Genomic DNA, 12,492 nt, shown 5'->3' with positions numbered 1-12,492 from the left:
ATGTGTATTATGAATACCTATTATATAACTGTTAAAATTTATCGACAGTTTTATAGTATCGAAATATTTGATGGATATAAATCATAGCTTAGTTTATTAAATTTATATATATTTATATACGTAGTGTGCAAATCTAGTGCTTGACTTTTATCGATTATTCGCAACTCAAGCAAGAAAAAAAAATATATATATATATATAGTAGAATGGAGTAAAGTTCAATAAGAGGAAACCAAATACACAGCGACGAATTCAGAGTGTCGCAAGAATTCAAATAACCTGCAGACTTAATCAAATATTTTAATAAAGTGACATCACAGAGAAAGGTTATCTTTGATGTAAACCATTCTTTTCAACCTTATCTTCACAGAGAAGACCGCCCGAAGCAATATTTCATCAAGTAATTTTGACAGTTGAAAGAGTTCGTAAATGGAAAGATAACCAATTAAATCTTTAGATATTGTACCAAGTAAAGTATCTTTAAATATATTGCAGATATGCAAATTTAATTATTTTCATTATGACGTTATTTATAAATTATTTTTATTATAATGAGGCATTCAGTTTATTTATTTATTTTACACCATACTCGTGTATGACGAATTCTTAGCATTACAATCATAGACTAATCAATCATCCTAAACCAATCATAGACTAATTTTAAGATGTTTGTAATTATTTATTATTGTGAAAAAAATATATATGTATTTTTTAAAAATAGTTTTAAACTATCTTAGAATATGAATACTTAACATCTTCGGAGAAGAAAAATCAATTTAAAATGAAAAAAGGAAGAATAGTTTTACATGTTTTATTACTTTTTAGCGTGCAAACTTTTTTTTTCTTATTCAAATCAGTAAATTTATTAAAGTTAGCAATTTTTATTTATTTATTTATTAAATTGTTTATATGACCTACTAAAATCTCAACAAGCGTAAAGCTTGGACTTGAAATAAATAAAATGTATAGTTTATTCTTGATCTGTTTTACGATTTGTGTTCCGGAACGATAAATTTTTAAAAAATTCCAGGCAATAATTTATCAGAAAAGAGCATTTAAGAGCCGATATATAACACAATTTAAAAAGGAAAGTAATCTCTTTGACTTCCTTCTACCTATTAAGACACAGTGAACCAAACCAGACAGACAATTTCCCTATGGTATTGCCTAAGACCTTCTATATCCGGTAGTAAGTTAGCTTGTGGACAACTGGCAACAAAGAGGCATGTCCAGACAACTCCCAAGGGTGCCATTTCGCGCTAGGCCCATAAGTCAGACCTTATAGGTGAAAATGACTGTCTTCGTTTTTCTTCCTTGCATAAAACCAGGAAGAATTCATTAAAGATAAAAAAAAAGAAACCAACAATAACAAGGATACTAAATTACACAATTAACCATAACACGGTTATGTAAATTTAATTTATTTCAGACATTAATGCCAAGCTGATGACGTCATTTAGTCAAATTATCATCTGATGAACGTTCAAGATAATTATAATTTGCAAATTACTTAATTTACTTGTAATTAGATAATATATGTATATAGCTCGATTAGAAGCCTATAGGCTAATTATAATAAAGTGAATAAAAGAATTCTTAAAAAAAAAATAAGTTTTAAATAAAGATTTTAAGAAATAGCATTGTTGTTTTTTTTTAAATTATCAATTGTTTTCTCCCTCAATTAAACTCATTAATGTAGATAAAAGTTAAGAGTGTCGCATGCCTTTTATAAAAAAAAAGAGCATAGTTTTGAATGCATAAATATAAAAAAGAAAGAAAGAAAAACTTCAAATTTTTATTAAGCAGGAAGACTTAGCTTAGAACAGGTGTTCGAAATGGTTTCATTCTCTTCCTCCCTTTCACTAAGCAAGCCCGCATCAGAGCCATAGAGTATTGAAATGCGGATCGAGTAACAATAATGTAGAAGAGACAAATTTAAAGAATCTAGGTCAACTAGGAGAATCCCAGATTGAATTTGGTAGGGATGAACGAAATTTGCACTTGTGTAGAAGAGAATGTAACTTGTGAGAAATGAATTTTGACGTTGTTATCGAACTGTCTTGCTATAGGCTATAGATTCGCTAAAATATCTATATACACTTCGATGGAAAGAAAGAGAATGTCGTATCAAATCTATGAATTTAACTGTATGTAATAGAATCTATAGTGTATTGTATATACTGTATTATAATCTCCAATTTATATACAATACAGTATATAAATAAAGCAATTCAAATGCTATATAGTTCTTACAAATTCATTAAGAAAAATTAAATAATTTTACAAATATTTTGGAGTATTTCTTATAAACTATTGTATTCATTTGTTTTCGTATGGTTAATTATTGTTTAAATAGTGTATTAGATTGTTTTTAGATTGTAAAGATTGTTTAACAATGACACTAATTGTCTGGAAAGCAATAATTCAATTGTACATTAATATAAATTTACAGTGTATTTGAAAAACACACTATTTACTCCGAAGTATATTGAAGATTTTTTTGTGCTTATTTATAGGTTCTATATAGATAAATTCCTAAAATTTATAAAAAATAATAATAAAAATTAATAAAAATCCTTTGAATTTTTCATTGATAAAATGTAATTTCCTTCTGACTTATTTTTCCTAGTTTTAAAGTTTGTATTGAATTTATCATTTTGAAATGATAAAATGAATGTATCATTTGTGAAAAATATTTTAAAGTAGACTCTATAAAGAAGTATCCATTAAGTAAAATATGTTTTATCCAGACTACAAAGTCACGGGGTCAAACGTGGATGGATCTCCATTCAGGTTTGATGAATGAAAATTGTTCTGGCAGATTTTATACGGGATAACTTCCAATAGAAAAAAAAGAGAGAGAACAAGCCTAAATATCTTTAGGTTTTCATCCTTTACACCGTATTAATATACTGTTTAGTACGAAATACTGTACATAAAATACTAATGCAGAATATATGTAGTTATACCGTTAAATCCTTAGCTACTACATATATTCTACATTAGATAAACATTAAAGACTTAAAGTACATATATTCCTCATTAATATTTTACTGGTGTAATAATAATTTTAAAATTACTATCTAAAACAATTGTTTCAATAGACAATAACCTACATAAATTGATAGACTTAAACGTAGCATAATTAATTTCTTGAAACACGTTTTCTTTAAATAATCGAGTAGTAAAATCATAAAAGTTCTCGATTTAACTCATACAAAATCTTTAGTTTTCGTTATAACGCATTTCGATTCGAAAGAAATATATATATGACACGCATCGTTCGATTTTTCTCCCCCTCTCCAGTCACGTACTTATCATAGAATTCTGATTACACTACTGGGTCTTTACTATACCAGGTTTCAACTCAGTAATTTTGGTTCCCGAAAGTCTCGAAATGTTTATCTAACTCGGACAGTAACTTTATAGATTGTAGAATGTAGTTTCAACAGTTAAGTTTCACTAGGGGGAAAGAAACGGCTGTACTTCCCATAACATTGTATTTTACGATCCAAAAGAAGAGTCTACTACATTCCTATGAGGTTTTGTCTAAAAAAACAAAACTAACCGAAATTCTCTTGTTATTGGTACTTTTATTTAATCCAATTCTTCCTATTCAATTACTATATTTTAAATTTTAACTTGAGATTTAATAGATTCTAAAATCGAGATTTGGATAGATACATTCTGTTTAAGTCAAGTAAATAATATCAATTGAATAATTGAAAAAAATATCAATTAAATTAATAAATTACACGCTTTTTTACAATACCAAAAACTACTTAAGTGAAAGATAATTGGACTAAAATACATAGTCACGCAACAATAAATATATTTTTCTTAATATATTATAGGGTCTATACTGTAAGTTTACACCTAAAATAAACACGGAAACTATATATAATACAATGAATTAAAACTCTAGGACGATAATTATAATTAAAATTTACAAGCTAAGAAAAAAAAAAAAAAACATCGAATTAGAGTAAAAGTGTTTTCACAATTCGTTTCCTTTCACTTTTCTAAATTAGATGATGTAGTCTGAAAAGGGTTATCACGTTTATTTTGAGGCTGGATGAATACTGAATCTGATGAAGCTTTAAAATAAAGATCCGTATCCTTCCTCCTCACTACTTTATCCAATCTCGAGTCATGAAAGGGGGAAAAATCGTGAAAACACTTTCCTCTAATTTAGTGTTTCTTCTAAACTTGTAAGTTTTAATTATAGGATTAAAATAGCATAATTTTAAAACTCTAACCTACGAAATAACTAATATATAAGTAAATTTACTCTATATTATAACATATAATAAAGAGTTTAAACGTTAAAATTAAAAAGAAATTATATATATATTAAAATTAAATTTAGTAGAATTATAGTGAGAATTCAATTATTTTTAAAAAGTAAGAATTATTAAAGCTAAAAGATGTTCAAGGTTATGAAATAAGTGGCCTACCTCGTGGATGAATGAGACAGCAACTATGCTATCCGGACTATAAGCTGAGTGTGCTGAACTACTCTAATAAACACACAAAGGATGAAGGGTAATTGGTTATGTTATCATTACAGTTAGAGAGTTTCATTATAGTTGTCAGAAAGACATTAGATAAATTTACACATACAACAGAGCATTTTAGTCAAATTATCATCTGATGAACGTTCAAGATANCGCCCATTTTGAGAAACGCTGCGTTAAACTATTTTTTCGTACGTAAATCAGTTATCCGAAATATCAGTTATCCGGACAACCCCAGTCCCCAATTGATTCGGAAAATCGACGCTCTACTGTATTTGTATACAACAATTTAAATTTTCCATATCCAAGCATTGAAAGGAATCTTTAAATTTAAAATATTATTCAGTTTATATTTTCAATAATATAAAATGTTTTGTTAATTTTCTTCATAAAATTATACTGATGTAAGCCACATGTATTTTCTTCTCAAGATAACTCTTATTTGGTAATTTATTATTAGGCATTTTAAAAAAGAAGTAAAAATGTTCTAAAGAGAAAGCCACACAATTTAATCAATGAACATTCCAAACAAAATCCAGAAAGTATTTTTCATTAAGGATTTACAAAATAGTATATTATGCTTTTGTCCACTTTGGACAACTTCGGATAATATTGTGAACTAGGACTTGTTATACTGAGGGAAGAGAATCATACATTTTCAAATTAAAATATCTTTAATGTAACTTAATCCTGTATGCTACTACATTTTAGCATTTCGGGCCAAAGCCCCTCTTCAGCAGTCATTACATTTTCTAATTACAATTTTACCGGATATCGATTTTTTTTTCTTAATTAAATAAAAAGGAATGAGTAAAATAATAAGAAACGAATTCTGTTTTGTTAAGACGGATACAAAGAAATCGTTGATTACCATTTACCTTATGCTAATAACTAACTTATTACAGCTTTTGTTTTTTTCATAACATCTGATTTCTTCACTAAACGAGGTAAACAAAGAGCGGAATGTCCTCGTTAACACAACTGTCTTCTCTCATTCAATTATAATAAATAACTTCTACAATTTTAAACAATTACTCGATTCCTTAATTACATTTTATATTTTATAAAATAAGATTTATTAAGGATAAAAGTAAAAATATCAATAGAGATCCGTTTTCAAAGTATTTTATTATTACTTTTTTTTTTTATTCAATTTTTCTGTTCCTTCCCAATTATCCTTCGTATCAATTGAAGAAAATTTTTCAGACGTATTCCTTTCTATTTACTTGCAGTAAACTCAGTGCCATTTCAAATAAAGATTCTACCTAAATATCTTCCAATTTAAACAAGTGTATCAGATACTCCCTTCGCTTCATTTCGGCTCAACTCGATTCACACCAAATTCCAAATATTTGTGTCATACCTTCAACGAATCATTTCGGGGGTATCCTGCTAAGGTCACCCTGTTTTTTCTTTCCATATATGCCATTGTAAAAAGGGAAAGAAAAGTTTCTACTAGTTCTTTTACAATCATTCGAAAGGCATCCAGACTTCATTCCAAAAACCAACTGATCCGTTATTTCAAGAAACAATAATATCTTTGCTTTGTTCAAAAAGCAAAATTGATTTGTTCTGACAAAGTCTCAATACATTCTTGTTTACTCGTACCAAAAAATAAAAATATTCTTTTACGTGGAGAATTTTTCAATGTTTCAAAGTAGAACTATCATATTCCAATTTTTTTACAATCCTTTCTAGAAAATTTCCATTCATAGTGCCAAACAACTAGTATCAAGAATCTCACTTAAAGTCTGCAACTGACGGCTTGATAATAGATGACCGGAGGAACAGCCAAGAATTAAGTGCATACATAACTGAATATGTATGTAAATCCGGCTAACTCTACTCGCATGCTTCTTCTTTTTTTTTATTTTCTTCTATTTTCGATAATCTTTTAAATTACTTTTAAATACGGATGATTATTAAAGGGGGGTGTGTGCAAAAGATCTCTATTATTTTTGACGCATGCTCTTTGACGTTTAACTCTGGCATTGTAAAATAGTCATAAAGTAGACGTAATGTCAGAGGAGACGATAAACTGACGTCAGAACCCGTAAAGGCTGCAAAGTTTATGACTTCGCTTATTGTTCTGGTAAAAGTAGCACCTCTCGAATGCCAACTCGCTATTGAAACGTATAGAAGATCTTGCCTGGTAATATTAATATAAAGGAGTGGTAAGTACGGAAAGAAAAGTTTTCGTATACAGTACAGATGTAAAACATTCATCTGGAAGTACTGTATTTCTGCTTTGCCCAAATTTATAAAGCGTGTGATGGAAGAAGTGTTTGAGTGAAGTAAACAACTTCCGTCTTTGTTATTTCTGTAGATCCCGTTGACAACTCGTAGAGTTTTGAAGATCTCGATAACCTCTTGCAGAAAATTGAGAAGAACTCAACAGCTGTTTGAGATTAAACTGAGAGCTTTTTTAAGATACTTCTAGACGCGTATAGAGAGAGAAACCTTATGAAAGCTACTGACAAAAATTATACAATCAGCATGACCCCGAGCAAAATAATTGCTTCATCGGTTTCTAACAAAATTTAAATAGAAATTTCTATTTAAAAAAATATATATTCAACTGGGTTTTTTTTCAGATAAATTAACTGATAATTAAAAAAATAATAATAACAGTGGCATTAATTTATTAATATCGAAGCGAAGAAAAATAGAGCATGTCTGTTTAATCATTTATGCCCGGATGATTTCTGTTTTATATCTTCTGTTGCATACAGAACAGTAAAGAGTAGGTGATGTCGTCCGTATCAAAAAACAGATAATGACTTTTACAGATAATATTGTTTCGAGTTCATCATAGAAAAGGAAAATCGTTTATTTTTTCCTGCAAAGAGAATTGCACGATAGGAAGAAATAAAAAAAAAGAAAGAAAATTGAACAGTTTGAGTGGAGAAGTTGGGGAGATACGCAATATAATAGAAAAGAATAAGGGATACAAAACAATATATATTGTATAATAGATAACTAAATGTGAATGGAGGGATGTAAAGATAATGAAAACCGAATGTGAAAATACATTATCAAAGAATAATAAGTATTTAATAAATTACGTTAGATAATGGTAAAAATAATGATAATCACAATGAAATAATTAGAAAACAATGTAGAAGATCTGAAGATTGACACTTATCAATGTATATTCTATTATATCTATGGATATTTTTAATAAAAATGGAAAGAAGAATAGAAATTTTTTTTTAGAAATTGTGAAAGTAAGATTTGAAAAATAAGTTTGTCCGAAACGTGGACATGGCTAAGAAACTGGACACAACAATGAAAGTGAAGAATGGTTCAAACAAACCAAAGAAAAAAATCAAAAGTATTTTTTTTGTTGTTGTTTGTTTTGTTGATGTGATGAATGAGAAGGTGGATAGAAAAGAATTCATCAGTGGAAAAGCCCTCTCTTTAGGAAGTGAAAAGAAAAAGAAATGATAGATGAATCTTTTCTACCTGAAATAAATTATATACAGTCTGTATATATATATTTATTTATTTCTTTTTCTTAATCAACTTTTAAAATATTTTATTTTATCATTTTTTATCTGTAAATAATTTTAGAAATGTCAATCAAAACAAAACATTTCTTTTATCGTTCTTACTCTATACTTGGTTTGTTTCAGATACTTCACCTGAGTCTATACATGATATATAAAAAAGATACGAATGATTCAGATCAGATTACAGACAATTTGAATTATTGTTTGGTGTATAATATATTTATAACCTGAATTATATTTTAAAAATATTAAACATTGTTCTAATTAAACACTAGGGAAAAAAATATATATATATATACGTTAAGAACAATGCTAAATTTAAACGAATTTCTGATTGAAAATTGTAAATTAAAGAATCTTCTAACATTTTTTTAATCATTATTAACTTAATTTTACAGATTAACTTTATTATATGATACAGAACTTTATCATGTATTGTTTATTATAAAATGATGATAAATTATTATATCATATGTTCTAAGCGGCTTTCTGAATAAAGAAACAGACTATTCAATGTAAACATTTTTAAAATATTACAGAATTTATATAAAAGATTAAGAAAAAAAAACATATAACTTGTTCTATAGATAGTACATCCTGTAGTTCTATAAGTCATAGTGATGTAATTCATCAAAGACTCATAATTTCTAATTGCATGCTTAATCATGGTCCATTATAAATAATTCAGTCGCATAATTATCGAACAATTACTATTAAATTGGCCTTCAAGTATTAAAAATACATTCTTACACGATAGGAAATTAGAAAAGTCTAAGAAATAAAGTTTTATCGAATTTTCTATTTTTATTATATATATATATTTAAATTAAAGTTAATTAGCGTAGAATATTGTTGATTTTTCCTTCACGAGAAGTGTTAGAAAGAAAGTATTTTCCCTTAAATTTCTTTAAAGGAAAAGAATTTCCAAGATAAACGATGGAAACTGTTAAAAAACACGCACTCATTAAATAAGTAAGGGAACGTTTACAACCATAAATAGCCCTTCTAAATAAGCTTTAAAGCCGCTTAACAAAAATAATCCCTAAAAATACTTTTAAATAAGAATTAAACTACATTTTAAACCCACAAAGTTGAATTGAAAAGAGAATGTTATAATGTTGATACGTATGAGAATGTATTTAAAATGGGTTCTCTCTCTCTCTAGTCGAATTTATCAACAATCCATTAATGAAATTTTAATCTTCTCAATCTCCCTTAAAACGATACATGCACGACCAATGGTTACCATAAATACGGTTAAAGACAAGACTAGTTTATTAATACTTTATTCGGTAAGAAAATAAAGAACGAGTTAGAAAGTAAGACAATAATTATATGCCTCTTGTAGAACGTTTGATGTTAATGGCATAATTTGTTTTAACGAGCAATAAAACAGCATTAATGCTCAATAATATAGAAGTGAATATGAAGTGAGAGAAAATGTGTCGAAAGCCATGATTGAAAAGTTACTTTATCTACTAAAAATATACATACATATATATATATATATAAAGAAATTGCTAGAGATTTAATTATTAAAAGTCTAATTAAATTTATATCAGTAGATAATATAATTTTCTCTATTGATAACGTATGAAAGAATTTGTATTTCGGTATTTTAAATTAATTAATTAATTTATTTTTTCCGAATTTCTTAATCTTCCATACGTGTTATAGCCTATGGGGCCTAGACAGATTTTTGGGGGGGTAAAATGAAAGATTAGTTTGAGGCCTACTGTTGGTGGGGGCCCTTTATGACCGTAGTATAACGCGCCACTGGTCTGCTAATAAAATTCGAGAATATTTTTAGAAAACTTAAGACGTATAGATTTTAAATTTTCTCGATTTAAGGAACTAAACCCTCAATTTAGAGTGTTTTTTTTCCCTCCAATACGATAATTCTAACGTTTCGTTAGTATTTTTTTTTTAAGTTGAAGTTATTTTAGCTTCATTTAATACGAGTTATTCCCTAAGGGAAGTTGCTGTGATCTTCTGTTCTTTGATTTGATCGAAAAGTCTTTAAGATGAAAGGATTCATTTTCCTGATCGAGTTTTGACAAAGTGGAAAGTTCATTTAGCGCATCTCCAGCGACTTTAAGCCCTAATGATGTTGAATGAGAATCAATTTACTTCATTTTTTCCACCTCTCGGTCTCATCAATTTATGTGACTTATCCTTGAATTTCTCTTTATTTTACGAATAATAAAACATATGGAAATTTTATGTATAAGGATTATCTCTAATCCTAACTGATATCTCTCTATGATTAATTTAAGAATAGGGATTAATTGCTTGATTCGGTTAGTGTAATTTAATTCAAAATCGAAGATGAAATGATTTATTTAAGGATTATTTTTTTTAGAATTTATCCTTATTTTTCACCAATTGATATTCGATTTGTTTAAATTTTCATTTTAAAATTGAAAAGAATACGTTTCCATTTAATAAATTTAGGAACTTGTACGACTGTATTAAAGAAATTTCCTCGATAATATTCAAAACGAGAATATTTAATGTATGTGCGAAAATATTTATAACATTAAAAATGAAAAGGTAGATACTGAAATATTCATCAAAACTTCTCGGAGAGAAAAATAACTGTTAAGAACATATTAATGAATATACATTAGCAATTCTCATAAATACATATTAGAAGGAAGTTTATTTCTCTACAGAAAATATGAATGATAATCAGTGATAGAGAAATGCTTTTCGACAAATTTTCTGCTGTAGTTAACAATGGTAGAAAGTTCCTTAACGATATTTTGAAGAGGCAAAAGTGAACGGATGTTCTTTGCAACCATCTTCTTCTTCTTCTTCTTCTTCTTCTTCTTATTCTTTCTGCTTTCAGAACAGATGAAGTACGGATGTATTTAACAGTATTTTGTTCACGAACTTTTCAACCATTGGGTTTCCTTAACAATATTGTCTGTATTGTCTGACGTTTCTTAACAACATTTTGATTAAGAATTGGTCAGAATCTTTTGTCCTTTTCATTCTTTTATTTTTGAAATTTGATATTCTACAAATTAGAAAACTCTTTAAACTTTATTTAATTGATAAACAGTTTATTATTATAATTGTTTTCATATATTTTCATATAAGGAAGAACTTTAATTATATTGATAATTAGAAAACTATAATAACGATAATTCCAATAGAAGATTGTATTATTATTATTATTATTAAAGATAAAATTGTAAGTTAGATTTAAATTCAAGCAAGATTTTGTTTGATAATAAAAATTTAATTCTCATTGATTTTTTTCTTATTTTTACTATCTTTAACTTGGAATAATTTCCTTTGCAGATGTTTTAAAGTAAAATATTTTCAATTTGTTCTCATTCATTTGATCAGATACTTAAAGATAATGGGTAGAAAAGTTTCATTTTTTTTATTTTTATTTACTAAATAATAATAATTTTATTATCCTATAATCGAGAAAATTTTGTAAATTCTTTCACTCTAGAAATATATATATTTTTTTTCGTTGGTATTTTATCGACATATAGCCTAGGAAAGCAGTAAAATCAGGCATTTCGTCCTGGCATTACTGCATTTTATTAAGCACAAAAGGCTTCGACTTTTTCTCAAGCAGGAGGAAAAAAAGAAGAAGAAGAAGAAGAAGAAGAGGAGGAGGAAGAAGAAAGTTCTATTTTTGTATATGCGATGGAGATTAGGAAAATAGAGACGTAAAATTTTATTTACATTCATTTTCATAGTCCGAGGATACAGATTTGTATTTCTATAAAGAAAGAAAAAAATAATAATAATAAACGAAGGAAAAAAAATTTTTTCTAACAGAAAAACATAATAGTAAAGATGGCAAATTCTCCTTTTTATGTTCAATAATAGAACTAAAACATCTTTCTTTTATGCATATTTTATAAAATCTGCAAATATACAAAAATTTTCTGTAGTGTTGAAGCATTTTATTAACCCATTCTACCTAAGGTAAAGGATATTAAATATAAAAGGCCTACAAAACTAGACAATAAATGCAAAAGAAAGTATACGACAAAATTCGTTTGTCAGAGATACACTACATATTTAACATTCACGCAATGTCTTTACTCGTAAATAATTAATAACTTTTAATATTTCACTTCGAAATTGCCTTTCATACACAGAATACGTTGGTATAAATATTTATCCAACATCATTAATTCCTATTTAAAAGCATAGCTTCGCCTAACTTATTAATATGTATCCATTGTTGCTTTATTTTTAATAAATTTTAAACATTCTTTAAAATAAAATTAACCCCACCCCCAAAAAAATATCCTTATTTTTAAGGTCAAAGTTTACAAATTAGTAATAATAAATAATTATAAAGTAAGCTTTAATACTTTAAAATTTATATACAAATGAACTCAAATCTGTTTGTGTTCTCTTGTGATCTCATTAGAAGACAAAGAAACAACACTAAATATTATTAAAATAAATTATAATATATATATATATA

The 12,492-nt window shown here is 27.1% G+C and overlaps 1 protein-coding gene across 4 annotated transcripts in view; it reads right to left on the bottom strand.

Moving 5' to 3' along the window:
• The window catches only part of LOC111621405 (glutamate-gated chloride channel-like), a 133,903-nt gene that overhangs the window by 79,862 nt on the left and 41,549 nt on the right, over positions 1-12,492 (bottom strand). Inside the window, exon 1 of one of the 4 annotated variants that reach the window (XM_023363520.1) lies at positions 4,456-4,622. The exons of the other annotated variants lie outside the window; for them this stretch is intronic. The gene's annotated coding sequence lies outside the window, so the exon portion shown is untranslated. Of the gene's footprint in view, positions 1-4,455; positions 4,623-12,492 lie in introns of those variants that run through there. 4 annotated transcript variants of the gene reach the window in all.

Source organism: Centruroides sculpturatus, unplaced genomic scaffold (assembly GCF_000671375.1).
Source record: "Centruroides sculpturatus isolate CEXI.00-Female unplaced genomic scaffold, Cexi_2.0 scaffold329, whole genome shotgun sequence".
In the NCBI taxonomy this organism is placed as follows: Eukaryota; Metazoa; Arthropoda; class Arachnida; order Scorpiones; family Buthidae; genus Centruroides; species Centruroides sculpturatus.
This window is presented reverse-complemented; position numbering and strand designations above follow the sequence as displayed.